The sequence below is a fragment of the Orcinus orca genome, chromosome 10, assembly GCF_937001465.1.
Source record: "Orcinus orca chromosome 10, mOrcOrc1.1, whole genome shotgun sequence".
NCBI classification, from domain to species: Eukaryota; Metazoa; Chordata; class Mammalia; order Artiodactyla; family Delphinidae; genus Orcinus; species Orcinus orca.
The window spans coordinates 55,785,861-55,806,112 of NC_064568.1; the positions used below are offsets into that span (position 1 = coordinate 55,785,861).

General features: G+C 36.1%; 1 long non-coding RNA gene across 1 annotated transcript in view; it reads left to right on the forward strand.

Annotated features, from left to right (window-relative positions):
• Positions 1–19,817, forward strand: part of LOC125965612 (uncharacterized) — a 28,003-nt gene extending 8,186 nt beyond the window's left edge. Inside the window, exons 3-5 of the long non-coding RNA XR_007479701.1 lie at positions 783–993; positions 13,962–14,344; positions 16,518–19,817. This is a non-coding gene — a long non-coding RNA (uncharacterized LOC125965612). The remainder of the gene's footprint in view (positions 1–782; positions 994–13,961; positions 14,345–16,517) is intronic.
• Positions 19,818–20,252: the final 435 nt, after the last annotated feature.

Sequence of the window (20,252 nt, forward strand, 5' to 3'; positions counted from 1 at the left end):
ACAGACTACTGTCCCCAGCCCACTATTTGCCTGCTCTTTTCCTATTGTGACCTGAGTCTACATTCCACACTTTATTTCACTGTTTAGTGTTGAAGTTTTAGGTTGTTTCTCATTTTTCGTTTAAAATTAACACTGAGATAAATATTCTAAAAATAAAGCTTTCATCTCTAGCTCTGTTTATCTCTGAAGGATAATTCCTAGAAGTAGAATTACTGTGCCAATTACTGTGGATAAATTGTCAACAATAGGTAAAGTCATTTAAATATATTGGCTAAATTGATACAAACAGGCATGTTGTTAAAGCTTATTGAGTCTCATTAGCAGTGATAAATATTTTGCATGCTTTTATTGTCCTCCTATGAATTGTGCATATTATTTCCCATTTAAAATTAGGCTGTCACTATTTTCCTTACTGATTTATACATTATCTTTCTATATAAAGCCTTTTTCTGTCCTGTTTGTGGCATTTATTTATTGTAATTGTTGTTTTCCTTTTACTTAATTTGACAGACTTACATATGGAGTATTTTTCTGTGTTGTTTATCCCATTATTTAATTCTTAGCGAGAGATAACTCATTCTCTCCTCTATGTTTCTTCTGTTTTCTGTTGGTTAAATAATAGATTTCTATTTTACATCTATTTCTTTTCTTCCTCTTTATTTCTTCTTATTACAGTAGGAATTGAATATCTAACTTGACCACTTTTTCCAAATAACAAACCCACTTTCCTAACACTATTTTCCCAGAAGTAGTTACTGAATAACCTCTCTTTTCCTTTTCAGCTCTATCTTATCTAGGATCTATTTCTAGGCTATTCATCCTGTCCATTTCTCTGCCTATTTCTGTGACTGCTGTTACTGTCACAGTCTTTTCATTTTTCAACTGACTCAAGCTCTGGATAGGTAACGCAAAAGGGGCCACCTGTGAAATACTGCTAATGACAGCCTCTTCAATTTACCATTAAGAGGGCAACATAAGCTGCATTTTCAGAAGGTATGAATAACCCAACTCTTAGTTAATTATACTGGAAGTATATAGTATCCCAATTATAAAAAGTATTAACCATGAAAAATTGCATGCCCTGTTTACTTTCAGGGTAAAAAACACCTTCCTGAATTTGTAGATTGGTTTTGCTTTGTAGGTTGGGTTTAAGTATAAATGATAGTATATTTCTCCCATAAACTAAATAGGTTAAAAACAAAGAAGAAACTGTGAACTTCTCTAAACCAGATACAAGAGATAACAGCTAAGCCATTATGTCAAATTTAAAATGAAAAGTTTTAACTGGGACAAAGAAATTGACAGCAAAAAATCCTTACAGAAATTATGGTATTATATAAAAAGCTCAATTTTATCACAACTAGATGAAATTCCCTAGAATTTGTAATTTCAAATTATTATTGGTAACAAACAAGAACAATGGGCGATGTATGGCCTGATAAGCATTATTCTCTAGTGCTGACGCTTTTCTGATTTTGATTCTTTGATCTCTTGGTCCAAGAGTGGCCCATTTTCTCAGTTTCGAAAGTATAGAGATATTCCCTTCCACTACAAGGCAAATAAAACCACCTTGAGACGCCACTCCAAAAAATGGGGAACAATAATTCCCAATTATGTCCAGTGTGCAGTACTGTCAATATTAAATAAAGAAACAATGTTGGAAATGCTAGCCAATGTATGACATGCAATTGGTAGTCAATAAATGTTAGATGTCCTATAGTAGTACTTATGCAATCTGTGAATCCCAGAAATACCTTAGGCATATCGATGAGCTTACCCTTAGGAAATAGAAATGGCCGTAAGCGATCACATTTTCTGGTCAAGAGAGTGAGTTGCTCTTGTAGTGGTCCTGAGAAGACTGTTGAAACACATGAGTACCCAATTAGACACCTGGTGTTCTAGAAAGGCTATTGGAGGAGAGAAGGAGTAGCTCTGCTCCTTGGGGGAGGTACATTTTCCACTATGCAGAATAGAACACATTCCCTAAGAGGACGTTTACTGTCAAGGGATGACAGAAGTAGGAAATCATTAAAGGTGCTGCTTCCATAAATGGGTGCAGAAGCATTCTCAGCTCCTCTGAGACATCCAACACTGTTGCCTACCCCCATCTGTCCTTTTAGAAAACCTTTTATCTCAATAAGATTGATACTATACTCACCTACTTCTCCCACGAATTCTGCTCTTTTTTTTGTTCTTTGACTAACCCTCTTTCATTTAAAAATTTTTGGCTTTCCCATTACATTCAATTTTGAGAGCTCTGGCCTTCTCTGTGGCCTTTCTCTTAGAAAAGTGATCCATTCTCAGGGATGCAACTGTTGCATTCTATGTGGAGGGTTCCCAAATGTTACTTGAGTTCTAATTTCTCAAGTTACAGGCTTGCATCCCCAGCTCTCCACTGAATAGTTCTGATGTCTTACTGATAACCTCAAACTCGGCACATTAGGAAAGACTTACCTTCTGTCATCCCTATTTCAATCAATATTGTCAGAGCTCAGCTAGTACTTAACATCTGAGTCATCTTTGAATGGGAAGTTCTGTATTTCACTCCCTAAATCCAAACTATGTTGTGTAACTTCCTGTAAAACCATGCATCTTTCTTTCCTCACAGTCAGTGTATCTGTGCAGACCCATACCCCTTTCCTAGCCAGACTATTTCTGTAGCCTCCCAACTGCTTCAGACCTGCAGGTTTTCTTCTCTCCCATTCATTCTGTGCACAACTACATGATGCCTTGTAAAACCATTTTCTGTCTCATCATGTCATTGTTTCCTGCAAGCCCTTTAATGACCCCAGATTTTCCACAGGCTAATTTCCAAATTACCAGGCCTACCTCTGGCCTGATTTGAGTTTATAATCCCACTCCTTCCCCCTTATCTCCATCAATCTGGAGCCCCAGTTCATTCCATTTATAGTAAGTTTCAGAAACGCAGTTACTCTTTAAAGAAAGGGTGAAACAGGGCCCTAAAACCTTTCTGAGATACTTTGTATTCTGTCCAGGACACCTCCTTATGATTACAAACCCATTCTTTAGAGATCCACTTTGATTCCACAAATTCAAAGTAGCACTAGTGTTCTAGAAGTCACCCCAATAAGCACCTTTTGACACTCCCCTTATAATCTGAACATTGAGAACATGTAATTTTCCCAAGTTTTTTCTTCATTCATACAAAGATCATAAAAAGAAATAGAGGCTTCAATGTTTGTATTTTCATCACTTTAGGTTTATTTTTATTATAAAATATTTTAAGTAAAAAGTATAATAGGTAGTCCTGTACCATCACCAGATTTATTAGATGGAAAAGGTCAAACGACATATTTACTGCAGGTCACTTTAGAAAATGTTTTTCACTTTGGTACATTCTACTAGTGAATGTTTGCTCATTGACAGCTATTAATGATTGGATATTATAATTTTAATCTGTTGATTAAGAAGCAAATAAACTTGCATTGATTTCTTTGGCAGTGTCTCAGGGATCACAAGAATGAGTCCTGTGACCCAAACTTCTAGTTTACCTGAAGCTCTATAAATTAATACTGTGGCAATGACCCAGAAGATACAAAATATAGTGAAATTTCTGTAATGTTTGTGTTAAATGTTGTCTATGGCTTGATGGGAATGGAAAAAGAGTCCGTCTAGGAAAGAACAAATCTGTAGGTATTCTTTTATTAGACTCAGAACTAAGTTATCCAGTGAGTTTCCCATCATGTCTTAGCTACCAGGAAACTTGCAGTATTTTAATTGCTAAGTTTCATAAATTAACTCATCCCAGGTCCCTGATACATCTGTTATTCTCCTCTTTTTTAACAGGTTTTTGTACTTTTAATTCTTAATTGTCTTATTTACATGCTTTAAAAAATGAATTTAATCATTTATTGAACATGTGGGTATTTTTAAAAAAACACAGAAACATACTAATGTGACATACTGATGAAAATCAGAGAATTCCAAGATACAATTTTTCACCTCAAATTTAATCAAGTTTCTTATAGAGATGACATTGATAGTTACTTGTTTTAAAAGAGAATAATAACAAAGCCTAATTTTCATGAAATCCACAGTAATCTAAAAGCTTTAATTTCATTTTACCATCCACTTTCTCTTAAACACCAAACTTTTTACCCAAGCTAGTAGCAAAAGAACTGATGAAGATGTATCAACTTTTCTTGCCATTTTGATAACATAGTCAAGGACTCAAATTGAAATTTTAAAAAATGGAAAGAGAAATAAGATCACTGAATTATTTACAAATGGAGAACTATGTTGCCCACTAAAGTCCCTCATTGTAAAAGTGAGGCATCTCAGTCTCTGTTCATGGTCCACAGATCAGTCTGGCCACTGTATTCATTGAAGCAAAGCAATGGGAAGAAGCTACAGGACTTCAAGGAGAGGGATCGGTAGATCTTAAATGATTGCCCAATGGAAAAAACGTCCAGTCTAGAACCCAGCTTTCCTGACAGGCATACCTGGGATCATTAAAGCTGGTTTGTGTAATGTTTCATGTTGAGGCATTCCTGTTTTCAGCAACAGTATTATAAGCCTATGTTGGCTAAAGTAACCACTGTTAAAGGTCAGGATTTATTTGACTGTGTAAATTCTCTCAGGTCTGTTGAATAGCTATGTCCACTGTTGAATCTCTCATTAATATCCTGGGCATTGACATAGGTGTTGATTCAGTGGTGAATAAAACAGTGCTTGTGGCCCTCAAGAGGCTTATGTCTACAAGTAAGTTTTTAATGATCATAATGATCTCGAGAAGTAGTGAGGCCTTATGGGGACTGGGTTGTATGTGCACAGGAGGGCTGCCTTATTCAGCCCTGCTTGTCTCATCATTTACTGTTTAGCACTGATTCTGTAGAAAAGGATGTATACTTAGTATAAAGCACTGGGCTAATTTGGGATGGGGTAATGAATCAGCTATGTAGCTGGATTTCAAGGCATTAACAGGAGGGTTAATACGTCTTTCAAATGCCACACTATGAGGCAACAAGTGATAGTGCCACAAATATACACTTTGGCTTTAAAATATAAATATAGATAAATATTTTTATCTAAAGACTTTACTACAATGAACATGGAATACTGGTCTTAAACCTCCAATTATTAGATCTACATTCCTCCTAAAGTATCACTGCCTTTTCCCAATTATTATTTCTTAAAGAGAACACACAGATACACTTAGAAAATTAACAAAACAATGAAGATGAAGCTTATCTCTCAATTTGGTTTTTATGCATCTATCAAAAAAGAACTTGCTGTGATAGATGTTTAATTGCCTATTCAGATTAGTCTGCATTTTAAATGGAAATGACAAAGTCCAGAGGAAAAAAATAACTGACTATTCACTCAAATATGATTCTCTCTTCTTGGTTCTTCCCAGTTTATGGTCCTGAACTATACCTCTCTTTCCCTTTTTAACCTCATGTATTTAAAAATGCTTATGGTAGCTCTACTTTTATTTTTTGAGGCTCCTCCATACTGTTTTCCAAATTGGCTGTACCAATTTACATTCCCACCAACAGTGCACTAGGTTTTCTCCACATTCACATCAGCATTTGTTATCACTTTTCTTTTTGATGATGGCCATTCTTATAGGTATGAGGTAATATCTCATTATGGTTTTAATTTGCTTTTCTCTGATGACTAGTGATGTTAAACATCTTTTCATGTACCTGATGACCTTCTGTGTATCTTCTTTGGAGAAATGGCTGTTCAGGTTCTTTGCCCATATTTTAAACTGGGTCATTTGTTTTTTTTGCTATTGAGTTGTATGCATCTTTAAATATTTTGGATATTAACCCTTTATCAGATATATGGTTTGCAAACATTTTTTCCCATTCCATAGGTTGTCTTTTCACTTTGTTGATAGTTTCTTTTGCTGTATAGAAGCTTTTTACTTTGATGTAGTCGCACTTCTTTATTTTTGATTTTGTTGATTGTGCTTTAGGTGTCATATCCAAAAATCATAGCTAAGACCTAAGTCAAGGGGCTTTATTCTTATGTTTTCTTCTAGGAATTTTATGGTTTCAGGTCTTACATTCAAGTCTTTAATCCATTTCAAGCTAATTTTTGTGAGTGGTATAAGATATGGATCTAGTTTTATTCTTTTACATGGACTTTTTCAAATATCCCCAGTATCATTTACTGAAAAGATTATCTTTTCTCCATTGAGTATTCTTGGGTCCCTTGTCAAATACTAGTTGACTGTATATGCTTGGGTTTATTTCTGAACTCTCGATTCTGTCCCATTGGTCTATTTGTCTGTTTTTATGCCAGTACCATACTGTTTCAAAGACTATTATCTTCATAGTATAGCTTGAAATCAGGAAGTGTGATGCCTCCTGCTCTGCTCTTCTTTCTCAGGATTTGTCTATTTGGGGTCTTTTGTGGTTCCATATAAATTTTAGGAGTGTTTTTTCTACTTCTTTAAAAAAATTGCCTTTGCAATCTTGATAGGGATTGGACTGAATCTATAGATGGCTTTTGGTAGTGTTGACATTTTAACAATATTAATTCTTCCAATCCATGAACACAGGATACCTTTCCATTTATTTGTGTCTTCAATTTCTCTCATCAATGTCTTGTAGTTTTCAGAGTAGAGATCTTTCACTTCCTTGGTTGAGTTTATTCCTAAGTTTTTTATTGTTTTTGATGCTGTTGTAAATGGGATTGATTATTTCGCTTTCAGAAAATTTGTTGTTAGTGTATAAAAATGTTACTGATTTTTGCATGTTAAAAATCATTTTTTGTATACAGCAACTTCACTAAATTTTTTTGTTTACAGCAACTTTATTAAATTCATTGATCTAACAGTTTTTTGGTTGAGTTGTTAGAATTTCTATATATAAAATCATGTCATCTGCAAATAAAGACAACTTCACTTTTTCCTTTCCAATTCTGATACCTTTTATTTCTCTTTCTTGCCTGACTGCTCTAGCTAGGACTTCTACTACTATGTTGAATAGGAGTGGTGAGAGTGAGCATCCTTGTCTTGTTCCTGATTTTAAAGGAAGAGGTTTCAACGTGTCACCATTGAGTATGATATTAACTGTGGGCCTGTCATATATGGCCTTTATGATGTTGAGATATGTTCCTTCTATGTCTAATTTCTTAACACATTTTTATCTTGAATGGATGTTGAATTTTGTCAAATGCTTTTCCTGCATCTATTGAAATGATTATAGGATTCTTTTCTTTCATTCTGTTAATGTGATGTATCCCAGTGATTGATTTGTATATGTTGAATAATCCATGCATTGCAAGGATAAATCCCACTTGATTATGGTAAATGACCTTTTTAATGTGCTGCTGAATTTTGTTTGCTAGCATTTTACTGAGTTTTTTGTATCTTTGCTTATCAGGAACATTGTCCTGTAGCTTTCTTTTCTAGTAGTATTTGTTTCTAGTTTTGGTATCAGAATAATGCTAGTCTTGTAAAATGAGTTTCAGAGTGTTCCTCCTCTTTCATTTTTTCAGTCCTTGAGAAGGATTGGTATTAATTCTTCTTTAAATGTTTGGTAAAATTCACCAGTGAAGCCATCTGGTCCTGGGCTTTTCTTTGTTGGGAGATTTTTGATTACCAGTTCAACTCCTAGTAATTAGTCTATTCAGATTTTCTATTTCTTCCAGATTCAGTCTTGGTTAAGTTGTATGTTTCTAAGAATTTTTCATTTCTTTTAGGTTGTCTTGTTTGTTAGCATACAGTTGATCATAATAGCCTCTTATGATCCTTTGAATTTCTATGGTATCCATTGTAATGTCTCCTTTTTCCTTTATAATTTGATTGATTTGGGTTTTCTTTTTCCCTCGGTTAGTCTAGCTAAGTATTTGTCAATTTCGTCCATCTTTTCAGAGAACCAACTCTTAGTTTGGTTAACCTTTTCTATTGTTTTTCTGTTCTCTATTTCATTTATTTCTGCTCTAATCTTTATCATTTCCTTTCTTCTGGTAACTTTGGACTCTTCTTTTTTTAGCTCCTTAAGGCATAGTGTTAGGTTGTTTGTCAGGGATATTTCTTGCTTCTTAATGTAAGTGTTTATTGCTGTGAACTTCCCTCTTAGAACTGCTTTTGCTGCATCCTACAAGTTCTGGTATGTTGTGTTTCCATTTTCATTTATGTCAGAAATTTTTAATTTCTCCTTTAATTTCTTCTTTGATCCATTAGTTGTTAAAAATTAAAAATAGAACTACCATATGATCCAGCAATTCCATTTTGGGAATATAACCAAAAGAAAAGAAAGCACTAACTCAAAAAGATATCTGCATCCCCATGTTCATAGCAGCATTATTTACAATAGCCAAGACATGGAAGCAACCCAAGTGTTCATCGATGGATGAATAGATAAAGCAGTTGTGGCATACAATGGAATATTACTCAGCCATAAAAAGAAATGAAATTGAGATATTTGTAGTGAGGTGGATGGACCTAGAGTCTGTCAGACAGAGTGAAGTAAGTCAGAAAGAGAAAAACAAATACCATATCCTAACACATATATATGGAATCTAAGAAAAAAAAAAAAGGTCATGAAGAACCTAGGGGTAAGATGGGAATAAAGACACAGACCTACTAGAGAATGGACTTGAGGATATGGGGAGGGGGAAGGGTAAGCTGTGACAAAATGAGAGAGTGGCATGGACATATACACACTACCAAACGTAAAATAGATAGCTAGTGGGAAGCAGCCACATAGCACAGGGAGATCAGCTTGGTGCTTTGTGACCACCTAGAGGGGTGGATAGGGAGGGTGGGAGGGAGGGAGATGCAAGAGGGAAGAGATATGGGAACATATGTATATGTATAACTGATTCACTTTGTTATAAAGCAGAAACTAACACACCATTGTAAAGCAATTATACTCCAATAAAGATGTTAAAAAAAAGATAGAAACTCCACTGATAACTATATAATGATATGTCTTAAGTTTAAACATCTCTGAGACATATTTTGTATCTTATCCGCCCCTCTAGGCTGTAAAATGACAGTAGATAGGGATCAACTTTGTGTTTGCCACACGCTGCACGTTGGTCTTAATAAACATTTTTTTCTTCAAAAAAAAGAAGTCGTGGCATATGTTTGCAATGGAATATTATTCAGCCATAAAAAATGAAGAAATCTTACCATTCACAACAACATGGATGGACCTTGAAGGCATCATGCTAAGTGAAATAACTCAGAGAAAGACAAGTACTGTATGATCTCACTTATATGAGGAATCTAAAAAAAAACAAGAAAACAAAATTATAGAAAAAGGAATCAGACTTGTGGTTATCATAGGTGGAGGGTGAGAGGAAAGAGAATTGGAGGAAGGTAGTCAAAAGGAGCAAACCTCCAGTTATAAGATGAATAAGTACTAGGGATGTAATGTATAACATGATGACTATAGCTACACTGCTGTATGACATATAGGAAAACTGTTTAGAGAGTAAATCCTAACAATTCACATCACAAGGAGAATTTTTTTTCCTTTCTTTTCTTTTATTGTATCTATATGGATGGATGTTAAATGAGCCTATTGTGGTAATCACAATATATGTAAATCAAACCATTCTGCTGTATGTCTAAAGTGATGTATGTCAATTATTCATAAAACTGGAAAAATGCTTAATTAGGGAAGGATCTGAAATTTTCTTCCTTCTTTTTTGAGGTGTCATGCAATTAAAAAGTTGAGAATCTGCTTAGATGTTTGAGGAGCACAGATTATACTGAACAATCTACCCTTTAAAATGAAATAGAATGTTGTAATCATAAATAGCTCTGCCTTGCAGTCATTTCTGTAATTCTGTCTAACATTCATATTGTCATTTGATTAGTTAATCATCCATTTTCAAAGGTGTGAATGTGTTTTCACACGTCTGCTAAGACAGTGTTAACTATGAAACTATAGATAGCAATAGAGATTAATTATCTATTGCACAAGTTCCCACACCTTGTGCTTACCAGATAGAGGAAGAGAGTGCATGTCAATACAGGTGTGATTTCAAAAAATGGAAAAAAAATATGAACTCAAATGAGTTCAAGGTGTACTTTCAATTGCCATATCTTTAAAATGTTAACCGCATTTACACTTTTAATTTTATTTCATAAAACAACTGATCTCCCACGTGTAACAAGATTTGTTTCCTGAGTGGATTGATGTATCTCTTCCTTTACAACGGAGTGAATGAAGTAGAGGCTTTTTATACATGAATTAGTCTTTCATGGAATTAGATAAGGGAACAGAACTCTTTATCAGATTTAACAATGGTTGTAACTTCAGTAAGACAAAACTAGAAAGTTTAAACGTGTCCTGTGAAATTGAGCCTTCTGAGCCCTCTGGTAACTCAAAACAATAACAATAACTATGATTATAATTGTAATAGTCGATTTTGCCGCTGCTCTCTGACCCTAATGATGAGATCTGTTAATTTAGAGTCTGGTTCCCCATCTCTTTAGGGTCTTGATTTTTCTATCTCTGTGACTCATTAGTTTTGATGTGTAGATATCATGACTGAGAAGAGGGACTAAGGGACAGAAGTTTATCTGTAGCCCCCTTCTTTTTGGAAGTAAATATATGTTCAAATTTTAACCCATTATGAGAGATCATACTCCCTCAGTACTAAAGCAATATTAGCTTTGGCCCTACACTAAAGTGCTACAATTGATCATTAATATCCTAATAGCCTTCTTTAGGCTGGAACCCAAGTACTGAAAATGAACACGAATTTACTTTCCTCATTCAGAAGATGTCTCTTCCATCTCATATGCTGTCTTCTTTCTTCCAAAGTGTGGGTGAAACCAGCTCCCAGGCCTGTTCTGTGTGGACATTCAGACAAAACTGCAGACCTCAGAGCAGCAACCTTGTTCTTTAAGTGCCTCCAGCTTAAATACACAGTCCCAAATTGCTTCTTCTTTCTTGGTTTGTTTATAACAGCAAGCAAGGAAATGCCAAACCATTAGGGTTTTGGGTGGCAGGAAAATGAGTTAAAAACCAAATAACATTGGTTTGTTTTGGACAAAGTAGCATAATATTCCAATATTTCTAACCAGTCGAATAGCATCATACCATGTTGCATCACTGCAAGTGGGATGGTCAATTCATATTTAGTTCCTCTTCCTTAATAAAGTCCCAGCTCTACACTAATGTACTTTCCACTGAGTGAATCAGAATGGCCATCATTTATCACCATGGCCCCACTTAGATTTAGAACACTTTTGTTCTCAGACTTATTTTGACCTTCTGGAAGGCCTAAGTTAACCAGGCAACACCTGAGAAAGCTTAGCCCTGGCAGCATCACTGACAATTTGGCAACCTTCCAACAGTAACATTTGGGAGAAAATTGGTAGAAAAGAAGAAAGTGACATGTGACCAAGGCCGGAGACTTGTTCTTGTAAATGAGATTCCAGAATAGTAAGCTTCATCTTCATTGGGCATGCCTTCCAAAGAAGGAGAGCGCTATGCCCTCAGGGGCGTATTCCAACCTTACTGCTTTTGCCCATCTGCAGACCGACCTAACAGAGAGAAAACACAGTGGGTTGAAAGAGAAGGGAGTTTGGGATGTGGGAAACCTCAGATCTTAAGGTTTAAGATTTTGAATGTTTTGACCAGCTCCAAATGTGCTCATTAGAGCCATACATTGGCCAGCCTTATTGTCTATATGCCCTCTAATTTGGGGCAAAAAATAAAATAACTGAAGTTTCTCTTGAATTCAGAGTTGGTTCTGAAACAGAATGATTCTCTGGGACGTGAAGCAGGTGACCTCCCCCATTCTTTGGAGTAGTCTAAGCCAGAGAGGGTCTTGTGGATGACAATAAACTCCTCATCATTCCTGGCTTTGGGGACATGCTCCAGAATCATCTTGAGACATACCAGAGTCACAAAGAGATTTAGGAGTATGTCAGTATTGACATGTGTCAATGCCCTTCCAGTTTTCTGCTTGGCATTTAGAAATAAGTTTTATAGATATCTAAGGTTCAACAATAAAATAAAATCATTTCAATTAACAGGTCATAGTACTTTCTGGGTGTTTGTTTTTTTCTTTATTAGTTGTTACAAATAATTCCTTTGCAATAGGATTATTATAGGAACTAAAAATATTAAATATTTATATTATTATGCCTAATATTTACTATGTGCTAGACCCTCAGCTAAGCACTTTATGATCTCAATTAAATCATCACAACAAATTTACAAAGTATAACAAATAAGGCAAATAAAATACAGAAATGTTAAATAATGTACTTAAGACTACAAACACAGAGAAGATTCATAATAGCTAAAAAGTAGAGCATGCTTATTTGCTAGCTGGATAAGGAACAGTGACATTACAATGATTCTTCTTAGTCTTCAAGTGACATCCTACTTTTGTTCCATATATGCTATCAAGTCTCCAAAGATGATCCTGCAGTGAACCACACCTCTTGGCTCCCTCCCATGACCTGTGACTTACTCAGAGCTATTAGAATGTGGTAGAAGTGGCACATTGTGTGACTTCCAAGATTAGGTCAGAAGAAGCTTAGTATCTTCTGCTTTGGTCCCATGGAACACACTCTCTGAGACTGCTGATATGCTTTCTCAGAGTTTGATATCCTGAGACCATCATGCTAGAGAAGCAATGTGTGGGCACTGCAGTTAAGCCCAGACTTCCAGCCATCCCACCAGAGTGCTTCAGACATGCAGCGAGGTTGTCTTGGACCCTCCAAACCAACCCACATACCACAGCTGAATACCACTAAGTGACCTCAGTCAGTGTCACAGGGAGCAGAAGAATCACTCTGGAGATCCCTGCCAGATGCCTAACCCACAAAATAATGAGTATAATTACATGGCTATTGTTGAAGCCATTACATTTTGGTGTAAATGGTACCTGGAAAGAGGGTGCTCCATAACCCAAATCTTAAACATGTGACAGTGGCTTTGGGATGGGCAGTGGGTGGGTGTAAATTCAAACACCTCAAGAGGCCATTGATGAGGACTCATATGACAGTGAGGGAAGTGTTATTTGAAGATGGGGAAGCAGGAATCCTTGTCATGAACCCGCACACAGTTTGGCAATTTTGTTGCCTATGGAGACTTGGAAAATAGAATGGGTACTTGAAATACTTATGGGCTTGACTGTGGAGATTTCCAGGCAGAATGCAGAAAGTGCCAACTGGCTTCTTCTACTGATTATAATAACTTACAAGAAGAAAGAGGGATGAAATAAGGAAGGAACTGTTAACTTTTTCAGTCAAATTTAGAGGAATCACAATATATTCAGGATTCATTGGGCTTGAAAATAAAACTGTTTTCCATCCCCAGTGTCTCCCAGTAAAAGATTTTCAAAATAATAAATGGCAAGACCAAATCCAGAACTATCACTGGAACATGACTTTAAGGTAAATATCTCAAGTATGCAGTTGTAAGATACTTTGTTAGGATCTCAGAAAGATTTACGGGCAGACTTTTATAAACTCTCTCAGTAACAATGAGGCTTTTAAGAATTTTAAGGGTTTTGTCCCATAGCATCCATACATGTGGCCCAGATATGGAAGGACTTGTCTCTGAAAGAAATGTGGGTGTGGCTTTGTTTATTGAGGATATTATAAATTGATACAAGAAAACCACAAAATTGGTAAGGGAATCAAAACAGCTTGGAATGAAAGGGACAGAGATAGTATAAAAAATTAATTTCTATATGCAGGAAGCAGGCTAAGAAAGCTACCTTGCTGCAAACACAGACTTTTTTTATGGAAGAGAAATCATGATTCAGAAGTAGGAGCCAAGAGCCCACAGGTCAAAGCCAAGAGCCAAGAATAACACACTTGCAGGGTGAGAATTGGGCTTCAATCAAGGGGAGGTGGCATAAGCCTGGTGGATTTCAGATTTGCTACAGACCTATGACTGCTCTGTACCTTCTGTTCCTTCTCTTTTGGGAGGAGACCGTCTGTTATGGTAATCCAATCTCTCACCATTTTGGGTTGAGAAACATTTCTGTTTAATTCACAGGTCTTATGATCAACAGGAACTTGATGACATATAAAACATATGAACAGATGAAAATATATGGACCCTTCTAAAGAATGCTCACAGTAGCTTCAATCATTATGATCTCAAAATTGAAACAATGCAAATATCATTCAACAATGAAAGAAGCCAGACACAAAAGACTACATATTGTATGATCCTGTTTATATTAAGCTCAAGAACATATGAATTAAGCTATGATGATAAGAGTTGCAGGAGAGGCTGGCTACCTCTCGGGGAAGAGGAACTGACTGGAAAATGTCATAAGGAAATCTTCTAAGGTGATGGAATATTGCAAAGCTTGGTCTGGGTGATGGCTACATGGCTGGATACATATGTGAAATTAATTGTGCTATACAATTAAGGTTTGTGCATTTTTACTGTGTCAATTATATCACAATTAAAACTAAGTAAATTGGCATTGTCCTGGGAGATCCAGATGTAGTAAACACACATGCACCGAGAGAATTTTCTTAGCACTGCACTGCTCTCTGGGTCAGTCATTAGTAGGGTTTAATAGGGCATCCCTTTCTTCCTTTTCTCCAAATATTAGCTGACAAGGAACTAAATTTTAGTATCAGTGAATCCTTATACCAATTATGATTTAATCACTGCTATTGTACTTCTTGTTTTCTGTTAGAATATTCTTTCATTTTGAATCATTCTCTTTGGAGGTTCTTGCATTAATTTTGCCCTTGGTATTTCACTTTTGACTTATACCGATATTGGAATCCATTACTTTTCATCATCACTTTAATTTAATGTCTTTCAATGTCAGTAGTTCCTAAATCAGTCTTCAAATCACAGGCTAACAATTCATAAGCCATTAGAGCAGTATTTGTTCATAACTCTCATTGGTATTGTGCAAATCACCTCCCCGATAGTTTTTATAACTAGGAGAAGGAACACTACTTTGCATATGAACTTATATTTTGTTTTATGATGGGTAATCTGGTTTTGTTCTTCCCTTTTTTATTCCTTTGCTTGAGATAAATTCACTGCTTCTTGCATGTTCCAAATTTAAACCTGACACCTAGATAGAAAACTGACAAACAGGAAATGACTGAAGGAAGAGGCTCTTCCTACCATGTTTGATACCATCAAACAGACACTGTTTGTAAAATCTTTTTCTTTTGTTTGGGCACAAAGGAGTGGGACAGTAATAGCATCAGTTTATACACTTATCCCTTTGTGCCTATGTTAATAATAAAAAAGTGATTGTACAATTAGTACAGTCTCTTCCTGTTCTCGCTATGTAATTTGGTCTGGATCAACAAATTCTTGCCTAAGATTTGGTCTAGATTATTTAGCTCAACACCCTTTGCCTGAAGAGTTACAAACCAATAATGATAATAAAATGTAATGTGTCCCTTTTGGGGCATTTTCCCTAACCCTTAGAGAAGAGTAATTGTGTGTTCCTATTTCCTTCATTCCTCATGAATGGAGGCTGTCCTCTGCTGACTCAGTGCATGAACTTCAAGCCAATCTCTTAGATAATAGGCTTCCATCTTCTAAACAAAAGTGATACTGGAAATAGGCCATGGTTTAGGTGTGAAATTCAGGATGTTTCATAACTAACCATGTAGGCCAACCTTGGATTAACTTTTTAAATTAGGCTTTCAATCATAAGGTTAGTACGGGCTCATTATGACCATTGAAACTGTGCAGAAGCATATTTTCTAAAAAAGTAAAAGTCTCCCCTGCCCTCTGCCTCCCACCTTCACTCCCTTCCCCACAAAGTAACCATCATCACCAGTCTGCAGAGATCTTTCCCTTTCCATGCATTTCCACTTAAATACCTCATGTATCTATGTAACTGTTTTTTTCTCTCTCTTTACCTAAGTGAAGTTGTACTAGACAGAATGACTCAAAATTAAAAATATAATGTGGATATCTCATCTTCTTACTAAGAGCAATTTATCTCTTCAAACATTTTGAAATAAAAAATTTTGTGGTTAATTTTTAAAATTATTCTTACTTTTTACAAATAATATATTGTCTTGATAGAAATTAAAATATTACAGATGGGGCTGAAGTTCCTTTGAATCCCTTCTTTGATTTCTGTCCCACCCTCAACACTCTCTGGGTCACCACTGTGAGCAGCTTTGTAAATGTCCTTCCAGACCTTATTCTTCGCATTTACATACCATTATTTACAAATTCATAACAATTTATAGTAGTGTTTTGTATATGTGTTTAACTTAAATAGTTTTCCACTGTATGTAATGTTCTACCTTGTTTTTTTTTTTACTCAGCAACTGAGTAAAATGTAGTTAAATGTAGTTCCTTATATCATAATTATACAAAACATATACATTTATTAATGCATTAAAAGCAATACCCACCTACCAAAATTTGTAGTTTATGACTAGAATTTTATTTAACTGGTAAAATTTTATTTAACTGATAATAATTTTATTTAACTGATAATATTTAATTTTATTTAATAAATTTTATTTAACTGATAATAAAAAATGCAGGAAAATATGTGACTTTGTCAATAATTTTGACAATATCAAAATGCTTCCTTTTGCACAGGAACAAAGGAAGTTAGTGTGAAGTGGAATTACTGGGTCACAGAGGTATGTATTTTTGTTTGTTTCAATAAATACCACTGAATTGGCCTCAGAACTGTCTGTACCAATTTCAGTTCCCCTTCCTTCACACTATCACTAACACTTGATATTGTCAGGTTTTAAAATTTTTATCAATCTGATAGGTAAAGAATGGACTGTAATTTGCAATGCCCTGATTATTAGTGAGGTTTAGCATCTTTTCCTAGTCATTTGTGTTTTTATTTCTGTAAATGACTTGTTTATATCTCTTATCTATTTTGCTCTCATGTGTTTTAACTTTATTGATTTGTAGAAATACTTTGTATAATTTGGATATTGATCCATGTTGTATTTACATATGATACAAATATCTTTTTCCAAATTTGTCACTTCTCTTTGAACTTTGTTCATGGTATTTTGTAAGAGATTTATTTAAATTTTGATATTGTCAAATTTATTGGCAAGGTTGTGGGCATATTCTTCTAAATTTTCTTTACTAGCACTTAAATAAAGTATCAGGGTTACTAGCTTTGATGGGTAATTTTATTTGTGAACTTGACTGTGCCATGACATGCCCAGATAGCTGGTTAAACATTATCTCTGGGTGTGTCTGTGAGGGTGTTTTTGGAAGAGATTAGCAGTTGAATTGGTGAACTGAGTAAAGCAGAAAGCCCTTCCCAATATGGGTGGGCATCATCCAATCCACTATGAGCCTGAATAGCACAAAAATGTGGAAGAAGATTCAATTAACTGGGCTTGACTGCTTGGGCTGCAACATCGATCTCTCTTGCCATTGGTGCTCCTGTTTCCAGGTCTTCAGACCCGGATTGGAGTCTACACCATTAGCTCTCTGACTCTCAAGTCTTTGAGCTACATCACCAGCTTTCCTGGGCCTCCAGCTTGCAGACAGCAGATAGTGGGGCTTCTCAGCATCCATAATTGCATGAGCCAATATATTGTAATTAACCTCTCTCTCTCTCTCTCTTTATATATATATATATATATATATATACTCACACACACACACAAAAAACAGAAAATTATAATATATAAAACAAAATTTTAATATATATAATTTTATATGTTATATATATAACAACAGTATATATAAATATAATATATAATATATATAATTTATATATAAATATTGGAAGATTTATCAGGGAAGAGATTCATTCTTTGGAGAATAAATGAAGAGGTTTACATATACAAATTATATATTTTGTAGACAGACTTTTTTAACATACTGATAAAATTAACATATTTCGGTATAACCATTCTATACCAAGACTGTGCTAAAGGTCGCAAGATTTACATACAGGGGCAAGGTGTAATGTCATGGGAGTTTAAGAGAGAGATTTGATCTCTCTGCTGTTGGTGGTGGCAATGGTGTATTTGGGGAAGAGCAGGATTACAGAGGGTCTAGTGGTATTTAAGATATTTCTTGATTTTATGCAAGATTACAAGTGGCCACAAATTATCTGACACTGTTCCCATTGAATGTGGACTGGCCTGTGACTGCTTTCATAAGCAGAGACTGCCACTAGTGACACCCAGCCACGTCTGGACCAACCTTTTCAGAGGACTACAGGCAGCTTCCGCTTTGGTTTCTGGGCACCCTCAGTCGCCATGACGACCTTGGGTTAGCAAGAGAGGAGCCAAGGTGAGCCCAGCCCTCCCGCTGCTCTTGCCAAGGCACTAGGACATAAGTAAAGCCATCTTGGAGCTTCCAGATATGTTTAGCAACCTTGAACATCACCCAGCATCCCTTTTGATCCCATGTGCCTGAACTCCTGATCCGTATAACCACAGACTTCTCACAGAGCAAACACAAACCCTAACGGAATCATCTAGAAATAAATTCCAATGTCTGCCCTTGAAACAATTAGGTGTTTTTGGTACTGTCAGTCTAGTGCAAAGTATGAGCACTGTGGCTTGATTCAGTGTGGGATCTGCATTGTAAGTATCAGGACAGGAGAGGATGGGGGATCAGCAGGCACCATTTTCTTATTTTACACTTGACAAACTGTGCCTGAGAGAGACTGAGTGACCTGGCTAAGGACTCATAGGGATTAGTGGCAGAACCTAGAACAGACTTTGGATTCCTGACCCTTCTGGAGCTTTTTGCTGTACTGCATTGCCAGCCCCAAGCACGTGTGTGGCCACGTGTGCACAGACCCACTGGGCGCAAAAAGATTATTTGGTCTTAAAATTGTATAACTCATTAATTTAAAAACTATGTTACAAGCTGATTTCTAGGACCAAACAATCATTTTAACCACCAGTGTATACAGTAGTATGCTAGCAAATGTTTAACACCTGCTTCTCTGAAGACAAAAGAAGTCCTAATTTGTAGGATTTGCTAAATGCTATGGTGTAGGTGATCCCACTGTGACCAAATTCAAGCTACCATTGCAAGGTTACCTGACATGAACTTGGGAGTTGGGTAGAGACGTACAGGGGCGAGCTGGCCCAGCACGCCAAGGAGGACACCACTTCAGAAAAAGTCAACATAAACACGCCTGTCTTAATTTGAAAGAGACACATCTGAAGTGATTACTCACAAAAGACTCTTTAAAAAATGAGTCACTGTATTGCTTCTTTGAAGAGCTGGAACTTTTAAGTACATTTAAATATTATTGGGAGAACAATATTTCAATTTACTTATAGCATATAAGTAATGAATCACTGCCAAAAACATTGATAGCCCTTGTGGACAATACTCACCAAATATTCCCCATGCTCCTCACGTTTCCCAGACTCCCTTGCCATTGGGTCAGACCCATGTGACAAGTTTAGACCAATGGCTTATGAATTGATGTGTGTAACCTCTGGACCAAGGTAGTCAAGGGCTGTGACTTCTCTGTCCTGCACAAAGCCTGGAGGCCAGAGGCTGAAGTGGCGGCATCACAGAATGAAGGGAGCCTGAATTCTTGAATCAATAAATGGAAGACAACACTGCTGACCCTCTTCAGACTTTGCAAGAACAAGAAAAAATTTTATGTGTCTAAAGCCATTGAGATTTGGGGGTTTGTTACGACACCACAGCAAGGATTATCTTGACTAATAAAGTTATAAAATCAACTTGAAAGCTAACTTCCTTTTCAAGGTACTTTTCATATATTTGAACTGGTGGAAACAAGACGACGACATGACTTAGAAACAGAAGAATGAAAATGAGATAAAAATGAGCCTCCAGTTTCCTATTAACCAGCAACTGTTTCTGATGCTTTTTAATATGGGAATAAGGCTCACAGACTATTAGGAAGCCTTTTATATATAACATTAATTTTTTAATAGAATTTTTATTTATTTTTTAGTAAATTATTTTATTTATATTTGGCTGTGTTGGGCCTTCGTTGCTGCACACGGGCTTTCTCTAGTTGCAGCGAGCAGGGGCTTCTCATTGCAGTGGTTTCTCTTGTTGCAGAGCACAGGCACTAGGCATGCAGGTTTCAGCAGTTGTGGCACACGGGCTTAGTTGCTCCACGGCACGTGGGGTCTTCCGGGACCAGGGATCAAACCCGTGTCCCAGGCATTGGCAGGCGGATTCTTAACCACTGCGCCAACGGGGAAGTCCCTATAGCATTAATTTTTATTTGGAGGCCTAACCAATTTAAATTATAACAATAATGTTTATATGCCTCTTTTAGAGCTATCAAATCATTTTCATATCCTATATGAATTAGTTACTTCATTCATTTATTTATTCATTAAA